Below are 14,442 nucleotides of genomic sequence, written 5' to 3'. Positions count from 1 at the left end.
GTTCCTGAGACAGAGGAACTATTTCCTTCTTGTCATTTCCTTGGCTGAGTGCTTTAACTTAAAACAATACCAAATCTCCTTCTTTTCTGAAATATGGGACTGCATCACAGTTAGAGAGATGAATGTCCACTCTTCATCCCCACAGTGATTCTCTCTAGTAATGGCTTCATGCTCAAGCATTCAAAAACAACCATTCTTGTCATAGTATGGGAATAGTAGGCAAACCAGGAATGAAGAAGCTGATTGACTCCTATTAAGTATTCCTTCATTAAATATAACATTTTATTGTGTTGTTTTCATAGGCATATATAAGCATACTGAAAACATCTATATTTTCATTAGTAGAAAATGTCTAGGAAATGTAAACACACATGCTTCTTGACAAGAACCTACAAGAAGTCCAAATAAAAAAACTCCCTCTGGGAGCACTAGGATGGAAGTTCTCTTATCTTCCTCTGAAGAATCTGCTACTGGTTATTGTCAAAGACAGACTACTAGTGTAACTAAAATGGCAATTCCAATCACGCCTCTATAAATGCCATACACTATTCAAAATATGACAAAGATTAAATATGTTAAAAAAATGATTGTTACATGCTTTAGGTTTATCTTATGATTGTTGGGCATCTTAATACTGATCCCAATTTCACACTATGTTTCACACCGAGAAACACGTTCTCTGCATTTAGTTACACTGAAATCATTGGGACTACTGGTGTGGTAAAATGGTACTCAGTTTAAGTGGTCAAACTAGCCCATTGTGTTTGCTAACAAATATGAAGTAGAGAGAAAGTAAAAGACAAACTGCTGAATTCATTGTTGGTGTAAGTGGGTTCACCTCCCTTCAAACAAATCAAACTTTATGTCCCTTTAAAATAAGAACTAAATTTTGTCCTTTCATTTTCATAGATTTCATAGACATTAGGGCTGGAAGGGACCTCGGGAGATCATCGAGTCCAGCCCCCTGCCCAAAGGGCAGGAAGTCAGCTGGGGTCATAGGATCCCAGCAAGATAAGCATCCAATTTACTCTTGAAGGTGTTCAATGTAGGTGCTTGAACCACCTCCGCTGGCAGACTGTTCCAGACCTTGGGGGCTCGGACAGTAAAGAAATTCTTCCTTATGTCCAGCCTAAAACGGTCTTGCAGGAGTTTGTGACCATTCGACCTCGTCATCCCTTGGGGCGCTCTGGTGAACAGACGTTCCCCCAGATCCTGGTGGTCACCCCTGATAAACTTATAGGTGGCCATCAGATCACCCCTGAGCCTACGCTTTTCCAGGCTAAAGAGTCCCATGGCTCTCAGCCTGTCATCGTAAGATCTGTTTTCCTGACCTCTGATCATGCGTGTGGCTCTCCTCTGGACTCTTTTGTGAAGTTGGCAGTAAAGTTAATGCAGTTACCCTGGATTTAGTAATGTAAGCAAAAGCAGAAGTTAACTTTATGTCTCCATGGGCACAGGGGCAACACATAGGGGGTACACGCGGGTACACGTGCACCCTCTGAGCGTGGCAGTGCACCCCTTACAAAAAGGCACTGCTGACACTGTTGGCGGCATCTGCAGGTGGTCCACAATCCCTGCTGGCCACTGCTGATGCTTCCTGCAGTGGCTGTGGGTGATCACTGATCCTTGGTTGGCGCTTTCCAACCCCCCACCGCTGACATTGTCGGCAGCAGCTGCAGGAGCTCCCCCGCTTGCTACAACCACGCTCCCACTGCTTCTGTTGCCACTGTGCCCCCGCAGCTGCCAGGGGTACGAGTCATTCATACATGGGCATGTCTACACAAGCTGCTTAATTTTGCATTAGTATAGTTTACTGCAAAGTAAGTATGTGAATCTACACAGGCACATGGTTACTTCACAGCAAACCTCACCAATCCCAAGTAAATTTGCTACCTGGAAATGCAAGTACCAAATTTACTTGGGATTAATAATGGCACTGTAGCATTTGTGCAGATGCCTGACCAGGAGCAAAATCTGCTCCCAGTCAGCCATCCACCGGAGGGCAGGAGATAGCTCCCACCTCCTGCCTCCAGGAGCTGCCTGCTGCTGGGGTGGGCTCCACCACAAGAGCCCAGGTATGGAATATGTCTCCCCTGCCCTGGCAGCAGGGAGCTCCAAGCCCAGATTTCGATTGTGGAGAGGGGACTGAGACATCCTTATCCTTATGCTCATGGAGCTGGGTGGGGAACAAGCTCTTCAGCTCCTGCCCTGCATGTCCAGGAAGAGACAATATACTCCTAATCTAGCAGCAGGGAGCTTCCAGCCTTCTACTCCCTGATCACATTTGCAGAGTGAGGACTGGGAGCTTGTTTCTAGCCCCTACTCTGCAATCACAGAGCTGGGACTGGAAAAAAGTTCTTCAGCCCTTATCCTGATCACAATTGTGATTGTGGAGCAGGAGCTGAGAGCTCCCTCAATGGGGACAGTTCCCCGCCCAGTCTGGAGCTGGCTAGAACCTGCCCCTGACTGGGACAGTTCCGCCAGCCCCAGGCTGCACAGGGAAGTACATGCAGCCTGCAGGTGGCTGGGGACTGTCTTGTTTTGGGCAGCCCCCAGCCAGCTCCAGGCTGCAAATGCAGACTTCCCAGCACATCCCAAGGCTGGCCAGGAACTATCTTGGTCAGAGGTAGGTCCCAGCCCCATGCTGTAATTGGGTGATCAAGGCACGGGGCTTGGAAAAAGCTGTAGGAGTGGGTATGTCCCACCCCCTACACTGATCTGCTGTTGGGGCAGCTAGCAGAGAGCTAGTTGCTCCACTGGTGAATTGGGGGAGGGGCCTGGAATCTGCCTGTCTCCTGCAGCTCTTTTCAAGTACCCTGCTGCTGGGGCAGAGGGACATTGTCCCTGTCCAAGCTGCAAACAGCCCTGCCCCTCCTCCCCCTCCCCCCTGGCCAGGAGACAGCTGTCACCTGGCCTGGTCCTCCCTGCCAGCCACTGGGCTAGCACCCAGGGGGAACTCCCTCCAGTGGGTGCAAGGGTCCATTGCAGGGCTGCAGGGAACTGGGTGGAAATGTGCTCCCTAATCCTCTCATGTATAGATAGATGCCTACCCAAAAACCCTTACTCTGGCTTAGTTTACACAAAAATAAATTTAGGTTGGGGTAAATGCATGTGTAGATGCACCCTGCATATTCTTAAAAGAAGTTTATTAAAAATCAACTTATCCTTCACTGAATTTGAAAAGCTGGGTACATTTTTCATGCTTTCCAAGATTTAGTACACTGTATGTACTTATAATGAATTCTTCTGACAGTTTTTTCAGTTCTTTCTATACAGCTCAGGAATATACAGATTCACTCAAGAGAGAGGTGAAACAGATTAGATTGTATGCATAATTCTTTCCATTTGGAGATTCTGATTAGGTTGGGATTTCCTTTCATTGTGTTACATTTCAGCAATCCCTAATTTGCCCTTGGTTAGTTTACAGTTCTCCGGATACATGAAGAACAACTCCAAGGAATTATTTTTCTTTAGCTAGTGATGAAAAATGTTCCCATCTCATAGTAGGCTATCTCTCTGAAAGGGTATTCATAATGTGACAAATGACATAGAAACTTCCACTGAAAAATATTGCCTGTAATGATTCACCTGTGCATGTACAAGGCCATAGGCTTGATGCAGATTTCTGCAGTTTAACCCCTGTGGAACGTAATCTTCATTAAGAAGATGTAATTGTCTGTTTAGCACATCTTCCAAATGCTGTGACTAGCATATGAAAGACTGGTCTGAGTTTTCCACTTCCCATTTCCAGTCCCTGGTCAATGGACATCCACATGCCAAAAGAAGACTTGATTTTCCACAGAGAAAGATACTCAATTGGTTTTCTTCACACTTGCTAGAAAAAAAATCTTTCCTGATTAAGAATAGCATAAGAAACATAAACAGTAAGAATCTGAAAAAATATAGAATAGAAAGAAAATACCTTTTTAAGTATTATTGTACCTTTACACTAGTGGTGGGACATCCTATGCAACATATACATTGTGAATATGGCCAGTATTTAGAAGGATTTTAAGTCCAGCATTCAGCACAAGATTCTGAAATTCTAAATATCCCCTAATGTGAAAGTCCTGTACCCAGGTATAGTAGTCCAAAGACTAGGCTGAAGCATTTCAGTAGTCAAGAAACTGTACTGTGAGCAACAGAGAGATCAAGGTACCACCAGTACCCAAGACAGGAAACAAATTAGGTGAGATATATCCAGAAGATTAGGAGGGATTGGGACAAAATCTAAAATAGTTTTAACATGGCATTTGATAAATTTGTGAAAAGGAAAATACAATATAGTTCTCTGCAAAAGGAGAAGTGAGATGGAGAGATTGGACTCAGTGATCCAGGAAGTCCCCTTCAATCTGATGTTTCTATAATCCCAATAGGTGAACCACTTCTTATTCTATAGAAGGCAGAAAAATTAAAAAAAAAAAAATTCCAGTATGGAGGAAACTCCCCCTGTAGTCCAAAACTAGTAATTTAGTTCCATATCAGCCCCCTAGTCCAAATCTGACCCCGGAGATGTGAGTAAGATACACCAGACTGGCATGAAGAGTGCCTATACATGTGCAGTGAGGCTGCTTTGAAGCACTGTAATTACAGAACGTCAGAGCAGACACAATTAACTGAGTATGCTGGACCATGGTAATTACCGCACTCCAGCAGACTCCAGCATCACATGTATCATTGCCCCCATGCTGCAAAATGGCAGCAGGGGCACTTTAATTAAAGCTCGTTTGACGAACTTTAACTAAAGCATCCCCACCACCATTTTTCAAGCCAGGGACACTGATACACGTGATGCTCCGTGCGCTTTAATTAGAGCAGCTTTAATTCCAGCAGCCTCTCAGAGCCACTCTAATTAAATCGCCCCTGCTCCCAGAGCCCGTATATAAACGCTATAAGAGAACACTTGCTTACCCTGTTTAACAGTCCATCTCCTGGCTATGGCCAGTCTATGAATCTTTAGCAAAAGGGAGGGAGAGAGAGAGAAAGGAAACAGAATACAGTTAGTTCTGCACTGAGGGGAAAAATCTTTCCTGACCTCTGTGGGTGAACAGCTGAAACTCAGAAGAATGAGATTTGATTATAATCATTGTCTTAATACAGAACTCCAAATGTTATGATCCTCTTGAGGGCAATGCAGACAACCCTGTTCTTACCATGATCCAGGAAGGAAGGGGTTTCTGGATTCTGAGGCTAGAAGTGACTGCCAAGAAAAAGTTCAGTATTGTTTGCTAGGAAATAACACTTCTATAACACTTTTATACCAACTGATATAATTCTATAGCAGGGACATACATTTTGCATCTGACTGTTTCTTTTTTACTGTTATCTTTCATATCTGCTGCTTTTAAAAAAAGAAAGAAAAACATTTTCATTTTGCTCACTCTGAAGGAGACTTGAAATTTTCAAAGGACATTTACAAGTAAGTTTTTGGATACACTTACATTTTCTCATGCTGGAAAACTTCCATTTCCAAATTCCAGTTTACTGGTATGACTTATAAGTATCTAGTTTACTTTTTCATTGTATGAAATATGTAACAGCAGAATAATATTTGTCCCAAGATGCAAAAATGGATGACTTGACAACCTGCAGATTTTTTCTATAACCATAAAGTTTTTTCTATAACTTTATCCTTTAATCATAAGCTGAGTGATAATGTTTACACTTGAACCTGCATATTTGTGTGGGTATAAAAATATTTCCTTCCAGCTGTGTTGTAGAACTGTGCAAAATTTTGACCAACATTTTGTTTTGAAGCTGTTTCGACGTGTTTTGCGCTTGAAACAGTGAAATTGAAACAAAATGAAAGGCTTTGAAACAGCTGCAAAATTAAATGAGGGCACTCAAAACATTTTGAAAGTTTTGAAATGATTTGAGTTTCAAAGCAAGCAAGTGGCAGGAAGCAGGGGAGAGCCACAGCAGCCTCCTGTCATCCCGTGCACAGACCCAGGACCCCCGCACCTAACTCCTTAAAACTTGACAGGCTTCATGCCCTCAGAAGGGGCTACCATCACCACAATTTTCATCCAAATCAGCCTAGAAATGACAACATTATAGGCATTTTCATGATTCCCCATTATAGTCTATGGGCCATATGTCAAAACATGTTGAATCAGCAAAAGTTTTGATGAAACAAAATGGAACAGTGCTTTGAAATGAAACAAAATGATTAAATGAAATACTATGCCTTTGAAACAGTGAAACAGAAGTCAAAACAAAACGGTGATGTTTCGCACAGCCCAACTGTGTTGTAGCCTCACAGGCAGAGGTTGCTGTCTATAGTTCTTATTCCAATGAAGTATGGAATACATGATACCAATCAACAGGTATTCATTTCCACTAATGCTAGGAGAACAACAGCTGAATGTATGGTGTGCTAAGTTAAAAGCATCCCTTTAGGTTTATAGTTTCTTTTGCAGAAGTACTTCCCTACTCATGTCATTACATGTATAATGTAGGTGCCTAATTCAAAGCATACTTAAGTTAATTAAACACACTCAGAGGCTTTCAGTAGGCTACATTAACTTGAAGCACGGAAAAATACTGATTTCTGTTAATTTGGGGTGCTAAGTATTTTATTTAGGTGCATACCTGAAATCTGTTCTAAAGTTGCAATGGGGGGGATTGTACAAGTTAGACTCTGCAAGTGCTACTGCTCCTGTTTCTCATACTTCTATTTCCAGTATTAAAGTTTTACTATGAAACAATTTCTCAGAACCATATTATCATAGGTTGACTCTCAGTAGTTAGACATGAGATCCTGTTATCTCAGAGAATCATAGAGAAGCAGGGCTGGAAGGGACTTCCACATGTCATCTAGGCCAAACCCCAGCCTGAGGCAGGATCATCCCCATCTCAAGCATTCCTATACACATCCATTGTGTAACCTATTAGGAAGACTGCACAGTCAACTATGACACATAACCTCAAGACATAACACCCTAACATAGGTAAAGCAGGAGGACAATGGCAGACAGTGTTCTGCTGCTGCAATGATTGTTAAGATATGCTTAAGAGAACCAAGGAAGAGGACCATCCACCCACCATTCCCCCCCCCACTACAGAAGAAAGGACCACCCACAGTCCTTACCAGTCTGACTATGGGGTAAAATTCCTTCCTGACTCCAAATGTGGTGATTGGTCTGAGCAGAGGGGCAAGATTTTTTAGCCAGGAATCTTCAGCTTTAAGTCCCAGCAGGAGCATTGGCACACCCTGGTCAAAATCCCCAGCCTTAGTTGCAGTTAACATCCAATGCCTCTGAGGCTTATAAAAATATACACATACACACCTGGCACACATAGCAAAAAAGGTCTGGTGAAAGGAGGGGTGGAATTCCTTTCCTGCCCTATAAGGCAACTAGCAAAGCCCAGAAGCACGGGCAATATCCATAGTAAACCATAGGCAATTATGACTTAGATCATCCCTGACCAGTGGCTGTCAAACCTTTTCCTGGACCTCTCCAGTGATGGAGAGTCCACATCTTCTCTAGGCAATCTATTCCGGTGCTTCACGGTTCCACCAGTCAAGATGTTTTTCCTGATAGCCAATCTAAACTTGCTTTGCAGTGACTTCAGGCCATTGACCTAAGTATTATTCTTTGCAGCAAGAAAGAAAAGGTATTTTCCCTCTTCTTTACAGCAGTCCTTCAGGTATTTGAAGACTACTATCACATCCCCTCTTAAGCACCTTTTCCACAAGCTGAACGTGTTTAGTTCCTTCATTCTCTTCTCATGACTTGCCTTGCTAGCCCTTTATCATTTTTGTTACCTGTCTTTGCACCCTCTCTAACTACTTGTGACAGGTTTGGGTCCCCCAAGTGGCTGTGATGCCCCCTGGTAGCCAGGCAATTCCTGCCCTGGCTCTAACTCTAGAGGCCTTCATCTTCTTTACTTGCCTGCCGCACTGTTGATTTAAAATTTGGAAAGGAGGAAGGCTGCCTGAGCAAGCGCTCCATTGTTCCCATGTCGGACTTCATCCTTCTTGGCCCCTGCCCTTTTTGCTCTTCCTGAGACCTCTAGCTCTAGTCCACAGACTGAGCTTAAGGTTTCCCAGCTTCTTGTCTGTCTTCCAAGTCCTTATCTCAGCCACCTCTCAGGCTGCTGAACCTCCCTGGAATCACTCTGTCTCTGAGCCTCAGGCTCTAGGCCTATCTGTTCAAATGCATTTGCCTAACACCTTCTCTTGGGCTGCTGAGCCTCCCTAGGCTCTCCGGGATCACACCTTATGGGCTCTATGAGATTGCCTCTCTGAGTGTGCTAGGTGCTCCCCTGGCAGGTGTTATAGGATTGCCCCTCTCAGGCACTTTGGGATTGCTGTGCCCCCCTTGCAGGCACTGTTGGACCTCTAAGACACCTTCATGGTCCCTACAAACCACCATTAGAATGTTAAAGATAGGATATTCATGCATTTGGTGTGGTTATTTGACCACTGCATCATTGTAAATATGACATTTTTTTTATATAGCACCTTCTGTCTGTGGTATCCAAAAGAAGCTCATGTAACCATATTACATTACATTCCAGTGTTCCAGAACTATACATCAGTACTATATTCCCCATGTGGCTTTGGTCATTTAAAACTGTGTAACTGAAAGGGAATGTTGGTTATGTCACTGCAACTATCTGCACTATGTTTTTTTCCATTCAAAATGTACCTTAGAAAGGCACTTTAATTTCTCCCTAGGCATCACCAAAGATGAGAGAGAAATGAGTTTCTTTTTTTGCGTTTAATGCTGCAATTTGTAAACTACTAGTAATGTCCCTTCTCACTGCAGTTCTGTGCTAGCATGCAATCCAAGTTGAAGTTTTTCTTACCAAGAAAAGAAAATGATAGAGTCACGCTGACATTCTGCACCTCATATTCCCCATTTTTAGTGGCAAATTTGACAATCTAAAAACTTTGACTGGTAAGTTTGACAGTCTAAAAGAATTTAGCTGCTATTCAGGGAGCTAGCCTCAGTTTATTTTCATAGCAATTACTTTGTTACAAAACTGTGGTTTTCATACAGTGTTTCATAGCTGCTGTTTCATCCATGAAATACACCACTCTGAAGAGATCTTAGTTAAATAACATTACTTTATTTACTTTTCCAAAAGCAGTTTAATTAAAAGGAATGGGCTGGGCTGGTGCAAGCACAAAGGCACACAGTGGACAGCTCAGAGGTTGTAAGTTTGAGAACATAGCAGACGTGCTTACAGTGCAGTCTGTCAAATTCCAATGAATCTGCAAATCCTCCTAAATACCTTGTCACAAAGACATGAAAAAAGGAAAGGAAAGGGCTTGATCATGGGTGCTTTTTACACAGGTGGAGATAAGAAATCAACTTACTAACTTTACAAAGATATTGTTTACTGGAAAGATAAAGCCTTTTTTGAAATTTAGAACAAAAGGAAATCAAAGGGGAAATGGCAAGTGTGAAACTAAGACAAACAATAGAAGGAAATGCCTTTCAGCAATCATTAAATGTTCACTTTAATGCACCTTGTGTTTTCATAGGGTTTTGACCACTGGATAATTGCAGAATACCTATGTATAAATTAAATCATTCTGGGATGCAAATTATAAACTTAATTGCTTTTTGTCCAGTGCATATATCACAAACCCATCTATGGGGGGACACGCAGAGCCCCAAGTTTCTCTCCATTCATCCCATGAAACAGACCAAGACTGCCCTGAGCTAGCTCCCTATCCCAGCACCTCAGTTCCTCTGCCTTTACAGTGAACTCTGCAGTTGCAATGAAGGATCTCTGACAGTCTCACATGGCCATTTCTTTTGGGTTATGGAAAAAATTATAAGTCCGCCTTTCCGTAGAGATAGTCAGCCTGGAATAGCACTCACCCAGAAATCACATTTTTCCACCAGCAATCAGTAAAGAGACAAACAGCAAAAGGATTTATTACATAAGATGGAAGAATTATGCAACCAAAACCGATCATAGGCTTGGGGATAGAAAAGTAAAACAAATACAGTTTCCTACATTCTCACCTGGCTATTCCTAGCTTTATGAGAGTCACTGCCAGAGCTCTTAGAGTTATCAGCTTTCCTGATAACTCTACCAGTCCTGGTAACTGGGGCCAGTGAACCCTCAGAGCCTGAGATTAAAAAATGATCACTGTAGACTAGCTAGGCTCCAAAAAACTTGCACACTAGCCACCCAGTTAGCATTATTCCAGTGCTCATGAATCACCAGAAGCCTTCAGAAAGTTCTGGTGTACCTGGGGTGTACTTGGAGTCATGCTAGCTTAATGGACCATTACTCACAGATGCCTTTGCTATCTTAGGCCCTATCACAGGCAGACACTGCCCCCGGATGCCCATCTTACCAGTGGCCCCTTCTACCTACTATTGTGAGTAACAGTTTTCCTGGCCTTAAAAGGAAATGGTAAGGGGTAATAATCTGTTCCACCTAGTCCTTGAGATCCCTGGCTAAACCATACCCAAAACCATAGAGTTGCATACCCCAACACGACATAATTCAGAGAGTAATAACAATAGCATAAATGGATACAGCATAACATGGGCTTTCCAAGAAGACCACACATGCCATGTCAGTACAATAAAACACAAGAAAACAATTTTGAGATGCTGCAAACTTCAAAACATGACAGTGTTTGTAACAGTGTACATTATCATTATCACTGAGCAGAGAGAGGTAGTTAGCAATGTTAGTATGAAGGCAGGCAGACGGTAAGGTAGATATGCATCTTACAAACTAACTAAATCAGAGATGTATAAACTTTTATGAGAAAGAGCTCACTTCATCAGATCATAGGCTCACAGAAGCATAGAAAGAAAATGAGGGTTAGAAGGAACCTCAGAAGGTCATCTAATCCAACCCCCTGCTCAAAGCAGGACCATCCCCAAATAGATCATCCCAGCCAAAGCTTTGTCTATCCAGGTCTTGAAAACCTCCAAGGATGGAGATTTCACAATCTCACTGGGTAACCTGTGCCAGTGTTTTACTACCCTTCTAGTGAGAAAATTCTTCCTCATATCTAACCTAAACCTCCCTTGCTGCAACTTGAGACCATCGCTCCTTTTTCTGTTATCTGGTACCATTCAGAACAATTTAGCTCCATCCTCTTTTGAACTTCCCTCAGGTAATTGGAGGCTGTTATTAAATCCTCTCTCAATTCTCCCTTCTTTAGATTAAATAAGCCAAGATCCCTCATCTTATCCTAGTAAGTCATGTGCCCCAGCCCCTGAACCATTTTTGTTGCCTGTTCACATCCTTTCTGTAGTGGGAAGCCCAAAACTGAACATGGTACTCTAGATGTGGCCTCACCAGTGCTGAATAGAGAGGAATAATCACTTCCCTTGACTTGCTGGCAACACACTTACCAATGCAGCCCCATATACCATTAGCCTTCAACAAGGGCACACTGGTGGCTCATATTCAGTTTATTGTACACTGTAAACCACGAGTCCTTTATTGAAGAGCTGCTGCCCAGCCAGTCAGCCCCCAAGTGAGCAAGTGAGCTGCTGCTTATGAAAGCTTATGCTTCTCTGATTTAGTTAGCTTTTAGAGTGCATCTCTACCCTGACTTCTCCATTACCTCTGGTGATCTTCAGGCAAAATGAAGACCACGGAAGAATATGATCTGACAGCCAGGTATATTTCAAAGGCCAGATCTTGCAATCCTTGTAAACATTCATAAAGATACCATGCAAAAGAAAGCAACAAAGTCTCTGGTCCTCATTTTCATGACCCTTCATACTGGGCATGTCTACACAAGATACTACGTTGCTACAGCATTGCTCATTATTTTGGTGACATAGCATCAGCTGGCACTAACTGTGACACTGCTGCTACTGCACAGTAGGGTTGCAGTAGGGCTGCTACTGCACAATTGGGTCAAAAATGACCCGTGTGCTGCCAGGACTGTGCAGTACCAACTGCAGAGTTAGGGGCCTTTGTAGAGGTGCCTACTGAGTACATGTAATACCAGTTTGGACATTATTCCATAGATTTCATAGACATTAGGGCTGGAAGGGACCTTGGAAGATCACTTAGTCCAGCCCCCTGCCCAAAGGGCAGGAAGTCAGCTGGGGTCATAGGATCCCAGCAAGATAAGCATCCAATTTGCTCTTGAAGGTGTTCAATGTAGGTGATTGAACAACCTCCGGTGGCAGGCTGTTGCAGACCTTGGGGGCTCGGACAGTAAAGAAATTCTTCCTTATGTCCAGCCTGAAACAGTCATGTAGTAGTTTATGACCTTTCGACCTCATCATCTCTTGGGGCGCTCTGGTGAACAAACATTCCCCCAGATCCTGGTGGTCACCCTTGATAAACTTGTAGGTGGCCATCAGATCACCCCTGAGCCTGCGCTTTTCCAGGCTAAAGAGTCCCATGGCTCTCAGCCTGTCATTGTAAGGTCTGCTTTCCTGACCTCTGATCGTGCGCATGGCTCTTCTCTGGACTCTCTCAAGCTTCTTCACATCCTTTTTGAATTGTGGAGCCCAAAACTGGACACAGTACTCCAGCTGTATATTATACAGCCTTCCAAACCATTCCAAACTGGTTACTCAGGAAATTGGCCAACATTATGGCCTGAGTGAGGATTATTTGCTGAAAAAGATAAATAATACCATCTCCCGTATTTTAAATAATATTAAATTTGACATATTGTTTGTTCAGCAATTTAACATGAAGTATTTATTTTTATCTTTAGCAATAGATGAAAGAAGGGCACAATAAAGAAAGAAGTTGAGTTTAGAAGCATTTGCACCTCTGTATTTTACTTCAGAAGTGGGGCTTGAATAAAACCAAGAGCTCAAAGCAAGCCTCTGATGAAGATTCCAAAATCCAGGGCAAACCCTCTTTGTCTTACTCACAGTTCTGGACTAATTGTTTGCAAGACATGCAAAAAGGAGACTTTTGGCATAATGGGGGACAACAGGGGTGTAGCAGAGCAGATATGAACGGAAGTGTAGGAAAGGGAAAAGGAAATGGAAGGTTTTAGGAGACTGGACAGTGACTGGGACAAGAAGCACTTTGCAGGGATGAACACTGTGGGGGGGAGGGAGAGACTAGGGCAGAGTGTTGTTTTACCCAGTGCATTCAAAAATTGCAAGTCAGTTCCCAAGAATATCTTGATATATTTTGTTTTCAAATAATAGATTTGGGGTTCTTTCTGTTTTCCCTTGGGATTTTTGAGTTTTTGAGACATACTTGCTCCACATTTTGGAATGCTTCTCTGCAATCATGAAAAATAAAAAAAATCATTTTAAAATTAAATCTGAGATTCTTGTGGCTTTACTTGGTTCCAACAGTAAGAGTTTTAAAAACTAGAAATATTATTAGAGGAAAAAATATTAATAATGAGAGTTGGAAACACCTGGACTTGGAAAACCCCAGGATTTTGCAGGATGGGAGTGTTAGGAAAAAAGAGGAGACAAAGGTGCCCTAATGGAAGGAAAAGAAACACCAGAGGAATTTGTGCATATAAAACAATGGTGTTCAGACTTCTAGCCCTGCAGCCCAGGTGAGTGATGCATACACACTAGCCTGATTCAGCCAAACACCAGCCTGATTCTGCATGCTGGACCTGGCCTGATCCCACATGCTGAATATGACCATGGAATGACCCCACAAACTGTGGACTGGTGATCTAGCATGCCATGTCATCTGGACCACTGGGCTCCCCATGGGTCTGGATTATTGGCAGCACAGGAGCAGCAATTAATGCTGCCACCACCTGCTTACTACCAAATTCCAGATGACACAACTCCACAGGCTGGAACTGACCTGTGAACCAGAGGTTGACCATTACTGATATATAGGGTCTAAGAAGATTTCATACAAAGAGATATCTGGAAGGGAAAGCAGGAGTTAATGGGATGATGGCAGCTCAGCATAATGTCTGAAGTCTGCAGCAGCATCCAAAGGAACCTATTACAATCTTTGCTATAACAAGAGAGAGGAGGAGCCAAAGGAAATTCTGGAGAGGGGTCTTATTTCTTATTTAAGGAAGGCTTTTTTGGAAGGAGTTTGAGATTCTGGTGAAAGAGGTGCTGTTGTGGTACTTCTTTGTCTGATTCCTCCAAAGTAGGCATGTTTACACACACAATTAATGTGAAAAAGCTTACTGCAGAGGAGAATACTGTGCAGTAAGCTTTCCCTGGGAGTGTGTCTACATGTGCGCCTGTCAAGAGCAAATTTGTTCCGGGCAGGAGCAGTTCAAGGAAGGGTTACTCCTGCCCTGCTTTTCTCCTATACAGCAGCTAGAAGGTGCTCTAGACTCCCCTGCGTGCTAGCCCTGGGCTGGCAGGAGGCACCAGGGTCAGAGAGTCAGGGGAGTCAAATTTAAATGAGCCAAAACCAAAGGAAAGTCCAGAAGTGAGCTATCAGGTGATGATTTGCCCCCAAACAGGTGACAAGAGAGATGATCTGTTTCTTCTAGATTCTCAAGACAACTGGGGCACAGCAGCAGTTCTTGTC

Source organism: Crocodylus siamensis, chromosome 1, assembly GCF_052110815.1.
Source record: "Crocodylus siamensis isolate JL-2025a chromosome 1, ASM5211081v1, whole genome shotgun sequence".
Classification (NCBI taxonomy): Eukaryota; Metazoa; Chordata; order Crocodylia; family Crocodylidae; genus Crocodylus; species Crocodylus siamensis.
The sequence above is the reverse complement of the archived record's forward strand: the minus strand, read 5'-3'. Positions refer to the sequence as shown.